We start from the raw sequence: 11,174 nt of genomic DNA, 5'->3' as shown, positions 1-11,174 counted from the left end.
AATAGAAAAGAATAAGAGAGATTTTGAGAAGAATTAAAGGAGAGAGATAATTTTATTGAAAAATTTTTTAAGAAGAAAAGATACGATTACTAATGTTTTGTTTGTCAATTACATTTCTATTAAAATTAGTAGTATCAAAAAATATTTCAAATTTAATATTATGAAGAAAAAATAAAAAAAAATTATATAAGGACTAGTTTGACTAATTTTTAAAATTTGAGGGAGGAAAATGACTTATTTCTGAACTTTCAAGGACTATTTTGACTATAAAAATCTTTTTTACATGTCAAGTGACACGTGGCGTTGACCTGGGTATGCCACGTGTCACTGACCTGCCACGTGGCACTGACATGCCACGTGGCGTGCCACGTGTCGCTGACATGCCACGTGGCGTTGACCGTGGCATTGACCTGCCACGTGGCGTGCCAAGTCATCATGCCACGTGGCACTTAACGTGCCACGTCATCGCCCAACTGACAAGAGGACTAATTTGACTTATTTTTTATCTTTCAGGGACTAATTTGATTAAAAAAATCATTCGGGGACGAAAATGAAGATCGCGTAATCTTTCGGGGACGAATTTGAGTATTAACCCCTCCATTATTATTATGTTGGTATATATTTTCTATCATATGTCTCAATTTTAATTCAATCAAATATATATGATTTTGAATTAGCTTGATCCTTATCTCAATTTTCTACCACAATTACTGATTTTGTTTTTCGTTTTGTTGAAATTTTCAGCTGAAAGTAAAAGTGAATAAGCTAGCTTGACCATTTGTTTCTATGACCCCCTGAAAATGTCATTGGAGAGTCTCCTTACTAATCATAGTGTATTCTCAATTCCCAAATAAAAATCAATTTCAATTTCTCTTTCTTCTTATGAGAAATTAGCGACTGCATGCACTTGATATATATAAATGGCAACATATTATGATTATTTACTCACACCTTTCCCTGCTACCTTGTCTACTTTGTAGCATATGCAGCTAGATAGTAGATACTATTAGATCTATTAGAGATACTTTAGTGTTAGATAGATTTTGGAATTAATTATTATTTGATTATTTTTCTATTTATCTTTAGTAAAAAAATTCGTTTTCTTTTTTATTTTTCCCTCTAAATTATTTTTTTATCTTCCTTTGTTATTATAAACTAGAATGAGACTCGCGCGATGCGCGGAGCAGTAAATTAATGATAGTATATAATAAATATTAAAAATTGTTATGTTTTGTAAAATTAAATTAAATGTGTAAACTAAAGTTAAATTTAAAAGGTATTTTATTTAAAATAATTTGTAGTACAAAAGATTTGGATATTAGAGTTGTATGTACAAAATGACATTTTTATTTGGTGATTTGATTTTTGCATGTCTTCTTATGTGGCGCTCTTTCTCCTTTTTTTTTATTGGTTATTGTTAGAGTTGTTACTTTCTTCTTTCTATGTAAGTTCTTGTAAATGCATGTTCTCTATGAATTATTAAGTTATCTGCACTTTCTATTGTGTTGTTTGTTCCATCTTTGCAAATATGTTCTTCTTCCGAAATTGTGTCTTGAATTTGTATAGTTTTGTTTCTCCTTAATCTCTTGATGGGTATGTGAGTGTTGATGAAGTTGGTTCCCATAATCAATGAATAATTTAAATTAGAAATAAAAATGATGTCTAAAATAACTAAAATAAGTGATTTTTTTTAGTATTACCTGTTTTATTTGTTGAAATTTAGTGTTTTTGGTTGGAACAAATGTCTTGGTAACAAATGAGGGTTGAAATTTAGTGTTTTTGGTTAGAACAAATGTCTTGGTAACAGTGTATTATTGAGAAGAACTTTCTTTAAGATTAAAAACATTTACATTGACTTCAAATATAAGTGATGTTGCACACATTTTTCAATTGGGGTGGTGCTTTAATGTCATTACTTTTTTGGAGTGCCATTAGATTTGAAGCACTTGTACCCAATAATTTTTTTGTTTCGCCATCAAATAGTACAAAAGTTGTTGTACCACTTTGATCAGAAACCTTTAATTGAATTTTGAACCTAAAATAAGTATTGGGTTAGTAACTAATAATTTGATACATGGAATTATGAAAAGTATATAGAGTTACCTTATTGTTGGATATTGTGGTGTTTGATTACATGTGCCACAATGTAGTTATCTCTATTTTTATATGCTTTTTTCATACACTTTTCACATTCAACATAGTTATCTACATTAAGTTTGAGATGTTGTGTAGTTGAGAAATAGATTTTTTGTGCTAAATTTGATGTAATTTGAAAGAATAGTGATAAGAGACTTATATAAGTAGTTCAAATAGTATGAAATTTGAATATTTATAATCTATTACATTGAATGATTTATTAATAGAAATTAATATATTAATTATTGGAGTTATAAATTTATTTACTTATTTACAACCGTAAAATAAAATAAATATAGGAAGATGAATTTAATGTCTTTGTAAGTTACAAATTTGGTTAGACACTATTAATTTCTAATTATTGTCGTTGGTAATTATTGTATTGGTTTTGTATATTTTATTTTTTTGCTGATTTGGAAATAATAGATGATTTGGCAAAAATTGAGTAGTTGATTCTAAAATTTTGCCAAGTAAGCGATATTACTGACATGGCGTGAGTAAAATAAGAGAAATAGTTTAAAAGTAATGTGGATAAATTTATGTATTTACCTTTATATATTAAGAATAGATTTCAAAATCAACAAGTCAAACTATCACTCTTTCTTGTTTTGTAACTTGAAAATCTATATGAATGATTTAAGCATTTAGCAAAAATCTAAATTTTGAACTGTTTGGTTGTTTCAGTATCCCAAAGTTCGCAAGTTTATTTCAACTACCAAGAGTGAGGGTGCAACAATTTTGATTGGAAGATCTGTCTCCTCTTGAGGTATGATATCATTACCCTCTCATGCTTGCAACTGGGAATATCTTTAATGAGTTTTCTTTCTTTAAATTAATTAATGACATTGACAGCACTCAAAAAACATTTCAAAGTCACACTTAAATGTTATGGTGTTATCTGGATTGAGGTTTGAGTTAAGTTTAAATTAAAGAGTTGTGGTTTAATGTGATTTTTCAAGAGATCAATAATGAATTTGAGTAGTGTTGGTCTTGATTGATGCTGTGTAACTGTGGAGGAAATCTTTATTGAATAGTTATGAATTTTTTAAATAAATAACCGTGTGAAAAAAGTAACATATTTTTTAAATAAATAACCGTGGAGGAAATCTTTCTTTTCTATCTTTTTTAGGAAACAAGGAGAAGATAGTGTTAACAAAGAGGACTAGTTGAAATGAAACAAGATATATATGGTGCAGCAACTTCAAGCTTTCAAAATTAGAAGATCAATGTAGATTTACAGGTTTAGTGTTGTAACATATGAGTATTAAATATACTATGAACCATGAATTTGGATTGTGGATTGTAAGCCATCAATGTATATTTAGATTGTGGATCATAAAATTTGATGTATTTATGAATTTGTCTCTTTTAATTTCTATATTTTAATATAGATATTGTGAATATTTATGAATTTTGTCCCTTTTAATTTCTATATTTCGATATAGATATTAGGAATAATTAGTAAAAATCTATAATTAGAAAATCAGTAACAATGACCAATTTAGCGACCGATTTTAGATTTTCAGGTCAGACATCAGCGACCGATAATTTTAGCAACCGATTTAGCGATCGATTTTCTCAGCAACCAACTTAGCGACCAAAAAAGTGGTCGCCATTTAGTGATCGATTTTATTAGCGACCGATTTAGTGATCAATATCGTTTGGTACTAGTTTGGTAGCATTAGTTGAAAATCGGTCGCTAATATCGGTCGCTAACGGTTAGCGACCGAAGTTGGTCGCTATTTTTAAATTAGCAACCAAGGATTTAGCGACCGCCAGAATCGGTTGCTAAATCGGTTACTATTATGGTAATTTCTTGTAGTGAATAATAATAAGGAATAATCTCCGTGTACAAGCGATTAACACTTACAAGTGTTACAAGTCCTTTACCCTTAAACGCGCCTCTTATGACATGTGTGTTTCACGCGCTTCTTTAACAGACTTTTAAATCAATCAACACGCGAATATATAACTTCCTTTTTTCATAGGATTTTGTTTCCTTTTTCGAATTTTTTGCCTTTTTTGTTCGATCTTGTTTGTGCGTTTCATAATTAATTTTGTTTCCTTTTTCAAATTTCTTACCTTCTTTTAAAATAATATAAGTCATAATTAATTTTTGTTATGTTAGATCAATTTAATTAAATTTAGTTAATAAAAAACTTAAATATGTAACATAGTCTCTAATGCATGCTTCAATCTTATCTTTCAAATAAAAAATAGTTTCATTTAGATACATATCTATCTCAGGCACTATATTTGTGCACCGGCTATGTTGAATAACACCATAGTTTCAGAGGGGGAAATTGAGCAAATTTTGTTAATATTTTCTTTTTAGTAGCTGCAATAAATATGAGTAGATACCTATATAAGGGAATGAGATTGTGATCCTTTGTATGCATAGTTCACTTGTGACATTTTACAGGCTGCATGTGAATTTGGTTGAAGCTGTTTGTCAAAATTGACATTTTATACCATCTCATTTTATTTTTGTGAGTCTCTAATGAATATGTAAATGTTGCCCAAGAAACAATAATGACGAATACTTCACATCCAAGAAACAATAATTTATATATGTATCTCTCGGTCAAACTCTTGGATTCTCTCTTTGCATTGTATGATGTGATAATAATAATAATAAACAGTTAATTATTTTAGCTACTTAATTATTTTGTGGTGTTATGGCTAATTATTAGCAGCACTTTTAGCTTAAAGCGCACTATAATCATCCCTATCCTAATGTTGAATTTTATATGCTTAATGCTAATTATATGGATCTTTCTAACGAGTGTCTTATAGACAAGATACTATTAAAAAAAATTATTAAAAATATAAAATAAATACTAATATTTTAAATTTTTTATTTATTCAATGCATCAAAAAAAAAAATTTCTTTCACTTTCTTTTGGATATTTATAGTATTTTCTAGTCTAATTGGTCAAGAATTAATCTACTGTAAATCTGAATTTTATTTAAAAATAATCAATAAATTATTACATATAAGACAACATTCGAATTTTTAATACTTATTTAAATAGATGAATAAGTTAATTATTCAATTTATTCAATTTGGTTTCTTTTATTCTCTTAACCAATGTTCTTAAGAAACTCTATAACTATATCAAAAAATATAAATATAATTTAATCTTAAAAATTGGCTAGCAATTAACGAGACTTCTCACATCTATGTATATTAGTATTATGATGGTATCTCTTAAAAATATAAAAGGATAGATTCCAACACTAGTAAAAAAAATTGAATAAGCCTAATTCAATATTAAAAATTATTAGTTCCAAAAATAAAAATTATTTTGTAGTTATCAAAATGTTCATAATGATACACCCTAAGGTCTAAGCTATATGCAAATTTTTGTCACAATATATTTAAGAAAAATTTGATTGTACTGAATGTAAGATCCATCCGCACTCGCTGATGATACGTGTATTGTCTATAGTTAGAACACGTGTCTAAAAAGAAGTATTGTCGTTCTCAAAATACTGGATGATGATGCTAAGAAAAGTCATCGTAAACCCCGCACTTAGCAGAGTTTGTGCTAGTTGTTCGTGCTTAGCAAAAGATTTACAGATGATAATGAATACAGTTAACGATAATATAACTGGTGTAATTAATAATATTTTTTATTAAATAGGCGGGGCCATTAAATAATTACCTAGATGGGCCTTTGATAATGGACATGTAGATGTGGTAGTCTGGTCAAAATGATAATCTTCTAAAAAGAATGGGATCATGTTTGGTTGAGCTGTGAGTAAAAGATCCAATGGTGTGGAGGAAAAAAAAGGATTGGACATATGGGTATAAATAATGCATGCCTCATTATCTTTAATATTTGAGTACATTGTTAGAAGTAGTTTGTGTTTTTCTCTATGTCAAATTTTTTATGTTTTAAAATGTCTAGATCAGTTTAAGGGGTTATTTTCTTGTCTTTTTAACTATATTTTTAACAAAAGATAAAGTGATCTTACAGTTAGTTAGTTGATTGTCTTTTTTAATTAAGAAGGGTTAAAAAAAAAAGATATTAGATATATACAGTATCCTGAAATTCAAATAGTCGAATGAGATTTAAAAAAATGAATCATCAAAAAAATCGTTTCTAATATTATACATGATAAAAAAAATACAATTTATTATTTTTAGACTTCTATAAACAATAATATTAAAATGATTATTTAATATCTTAATAATATAATAAAGTGGAGAATAAAATTATGAATAATTTTTGTAATTATATTATAGCAGTTGTCATTTTCATACATTAAATTAATCATTTGAGATTTATTTGATATATGTTATATTAATATATGTAATTACACTAAATTATATATGTATTTTAAAAATTCATATTATGTTATATAAGGCAAATCACAATATTAAACTAAATGGAAGAAGAAATTACAGAAATCTACCAAAGCAAAAAACGTAATAGGGATCACCCAAAAGCATGTTTCTATGTAATTCGAATCAGCCTAAATCGAACTAGGAAACCACAAGTAAATCGAACTAGGAAACCACAAGTAATTCGAACCAAGTCAATTCGAATTACTAGGGATGTAATTCGAATTTATCTCATTCGAACTATGCATGTATGGAATCCAAGGTAGTTCGAATTCAACTAATTCGAATTATGGAGCAGTTCGAATCAAACCGATTCGAATTATAAGGGAAGCAGTTCGAAATGTATTTCGAATATAGTTTATTCGAATTATATACATATAATTCGAAATTAGCTGTTTCGAATTATGAAAAACCAGATGTGTATAAGTATGGTATAAACGTGAATTCTTCTCATTAGAGTGAAACACAATGGCTAGTGAGAAGAGTGTTTTAGTGTTGGTGTATTATAGAGGGTCCATCAAGAAAAAAACATGCTCTGATGTGAAGTTCACTGATAAGGATCCCCTGAGTATTTTTTTTGAGACCCACAACAAGTTTCGATGAGTTCCTGAATTTTATAATACAGAAACTTGGACTGCAAGGCATGAAATGGGTAGAGAAGTTCTTCTATCGCATTTCGATCTTGGTCTATTGAGCAAATATCTTTAAGTCATATTTCTTAAAAAAAAGAACAACATTACCATATAAAAATTTAGATTACTGATTACTATTCATGGTTAAAAAAAATCATACTTTTAAAAGGTTTCACCCGTTGTTGTCCTTACTTCTCACACTATCTTATTTATTTGTGATCACTAATAAATCACTAGCAAAAACCACTTATATAACAATCCTATCTAACTTAGCAACGCTAAATAATGACTACCATTCTAACATATGAAAGGCAAGAATATCTAAACAAAAACACATTAATTCCTATCTTAAAGGGTTTTTCGCACTAACCTCTTCGTTGATAACTCCGGCTATATGGACGACTCCATCCAAATGATAAAGCCGGTCCAGATTATCCCCCATCAGTTGAATATTCTGTTCAACCCTTTGTTGGAGTCGTTTGGAAATATTTTTTTCTGGAATTTGGTGGGACAGGGGTTTCGAATAGTGGTTCGAATGAGGTTGTTTCGAACTCTATTTATAGACACAACACTTATAATTCAAATTGGTGCATTTTGAATTACCATGGACATGTAATTCGATAGTAATTCGAATCAGTATGCTTCGAATTATTAGGAGTGCTGAAACCGGTTGCTAGTTCGAATCACCCCAATTCGAACTAGTATGTCTTACACTTTTGGTGTAATTCGAACAAGAGTGATTCGAATTACTATTGATTGTTGAAATTCGAATGTACCTAATTCGAACTACATAGAAACGTCCTGGTAGATCCTTGTCATATTTTTCTCTTTGATAGAATTACGTAAAATCTTGATCCACTTGGTTTATATGCGTGTTTTGCCTTATTATATATGTATACATTGGCCCATAGATTAAAACCTTTTATATATATAGATAAACATAACAATGGAGTCATGAATAACAAAAAATTTTATCTTAGAATAATACTAAATAAAAGAATAATTTAAAATTTTTAAATTTAAAACTATTAGTAATTAATGTTACATAATATATTTTAAAATAAGTCATGCTAATTAAACAAGTTAAACAAAGGCACTGCTAAGGTTGAATGGATTTTTACGTAGTGTTTTTTTTTTTTTTGGGATTGAGTGTTTGAAGTTTGTAATTTAGGATTAGGTTAGAGTTGGGGTATTTTAAATTTAGAATTTGGGTTTAGGATATGTTCTTGAGAGTTTAATATTTAGAAGTTAGGATTTAGAGGTTAAAGGTGTAAGGTTTTTAGTTTAGTGTTTAAGATCTAGTGAGGTATATTTAGTTTTTGTTTTAAATTAGTTTATAATTTTAAAAATAGTAAATATTAATTTAAAATTGACGAATATTTAGTATATATTTTTGAGAATTTAGGATTTTAAGGGTTTATGGTTTGTAAATAATTTGATTTTATAAAAGAGTAGTATTTAATGGTTTAGAATGTTTTATACATAATTTGAGAAAACGAGGGTTCATATGTACTGGGGTTTAGGGTGTACGTTCTCGAGATTATGGGTTGGAAATGAGAATGGTTAGTTGAGGATTTAGGGCTTAATGTGTGTGAAGAATGTCTCTTGGGTGCAGGGATGGACCTAGAGGGCGGCGAGTAGTGGCCTCGCCCCCTCCCCCCCTCCCCCTCCACTCAAATTTTAAGAAACTAAACTTACATACAATATGTGTTTAAAAAACAAAAAAAAAATATTATGTAATTTATTAGTTTTATATGTATTATTTTTTACTATGTGGTGGATTTATGTCTTAATTGTGTAATTCATTAAAAATTTTAACTTAACTAATTTAATATCATACCCTCAAGTCGTTGTACTTTGTAAATTAGTTTTTATTTAATGATATTTTTTACGCTAATATGTAATTATATTTTTATATACATAGAGAAGAAATATATTTTTTTGAATCATGATATATAAGAATTAATTGTTTTTATTTGTGCAACATATTTTATATCTAGTTAAATATAATGGTATGCATGGTAAATTTTTTTCAAATTTTAGATAACGAATGATAAAATTAAGGGCTAATAAAAAATTAAACCTTTTTCGTTAAAGATAATAAGTAAAAAAATTATTATTTAATTTTTTATATACAGAAACTTTCGTCTGTTTAACTGGAGACTCTTGTTAATTTACAACTTTTTCTTAATAATATCCGACATATGATTTTATGATAGTAATGTGGTCTCATTTTATTTTTCAAAAAAAATAAGATAACAATAATAGTAATAATGCTTTGTTATGTGCTTGAATAATGTGTGAAGGAAGAAGAAATTAAAATAAAACGATAATGTTAAGAAGATTAATTAATAATATAAATTTTTAAATTAATTTTGTTATAAACATGAATGAATACACATTGACAAGCGTGGGATTCGTGCCCCACAAAAATTTTAAATTTTTTAACACTATAATGTAAAAAGTTAAAAAATATGACAATATGTTATACCCTTATAATACTTTTTGTTATATGTATGTATAGGTACATAAATTCACATGCATACACATGTATTATTATTGGCAACACTACAAGAAATTACCAGATTAGTGACCCATTTCGGTAGTCACTAAAACCATGATCGCTAATCAGAAAATAGCGACCAATTTCGGTCGCTAAACGTTAGCGACCGATTTTAGCGACCAATTTGTTAAAAAGGTCACCAACCCCTAACCAAATAATATCGGTCGCTAAATCGGTCTTTGAATAAATCGGTCGCTGATGTCTGATCTGAAAATCTAAAATCGGTCACTATTACTAATTTTCTAATTACATATTTTTACTAGTTTTTCACAATATCTATATAAAAATATAGAAATTAAAATAGACAAAATTCATAAATATCCACAATATCTATATTGAAATATAGAAATTAAAAGAGACAAAATTTATAAATATATCAAATTTTATGATCCACAATCCAAATATACATTAATGGCTTACAATCCACAGTCTAAATTCATGGTTCATGGTACATTTACTACTCATATCTTACAATACTAAACCTTAAAATCTACATTGATCTTTTGACTTTGGAAGCTTGAAGTTGCTACACCATATATATCTCATTTCACTTCAACTAGTTCTCTTTGTCAACACTTTTTTCTTCTTGTTTCCTAAAAAAGATAGAGAAAAAGCTAAGAAGTAAAAACAGAAAATTATCTCTTGGATTGGTTCCAAAACTAAACAATGAAGTAGCTATAACAATAGCAAACTAACCATCCAAGTTTAATTATATTATATTTCATAAACAAACATTTTTCTAATCAAGACTTAGTTGTAGTTTTTAATTTGCAAGTTAGTAGAATTTTGGTGAACAATGCTATTGCTAAATGCTTAAATCATGTATATATATATTTTTTAAATGCTAAATGCTTAAAAATTATATTGATTTGCCAAACCTGAAATTACACAACAGTGGGTGTTTTCTGATATTGATTAAATTATGCCAATATATATTATTTTCTGGTATTAATTAAATTAAGCCAAGATACCCATTAAAACCATCTATTAACTCACCTCTAACTTTCCACCTCCTTCAAGCAAAGGTGGAATTTCCTCGTTTATTGGGGCACTCTTTGTCATTCCTTTGACACCAATTCCTTGATACTTCAGAAGAAACAATGTCCACCTGCAACTTTTTCTCTTCCATCCTCAGCACCAGTATTAGAAGATCCTGATGGCCAAGAGTCAAAGTTAGATTTAAATGAATGTGGTTCATAACCTTGAATGATCCTGGTTATTCTTGTAGATTTTGGTTGTTTCTGGCTTGTAAGAAAATCCTGGAAATATTAATAGCTTAATATATTAATCCACTTTAAACCAACATAAAAAGCAAAAAAAAAAAATAAAAAAATAAAAATACTTAAAAAAAAACGAAAAAAAACTATGGAGAAAAACTATGGAAAAAAACCGGAGAAGCTTGCCAAAGATGAGACCATTACGGCTCGCCTTTAGGTGTCCTCCTCGGGATAACGTCATTTAAAGAACAAGAGTCAGCACAATGTAAAAATAA

At 28.3% G+C, this 11,174-nt stretch overlaps 1 long non-coding RNA gene across 1 annotated transcript in view; it reads left to right on the top strand.

Moving 5' to 3' along the window:
• Positions 1–3,512, top strand: part of LOC107613788 — a 5,861-nt gene extending 2,349 nt beyond the window's left edge. Inside the window, exons 3-4 of the long non-coding RNA XR_002353086.1 lie at positions 2,821–2,902; positions 3,266–3,512. This is a non-coding gene — a long non-coding RNA (uncharacterized LOC107613788). The remainder of the gene's footprint in view (positions 1–2,820; positions 2,903–3,265) is intronic.

The sequence above is a fragment of the Arachis ipaensis genome, chromosome B08 (assembly GCF_000816755.2).
Source record: "Arachis ipaensis cultivar K30076 chromosome B08, Araip1.1, whole genome shotgun sequence".
Lineage (NCBI taxonomy): Eukaryota > Viridiplantae > Streptophyta > Magnoliopsida > Fabales > Fabaceae > Arachis > Arachis ipaensis.
Note: the sequence above shows the minus strand (reverse complement) of the source record. Positions and strands in the feature narration are given on the sequence as shown.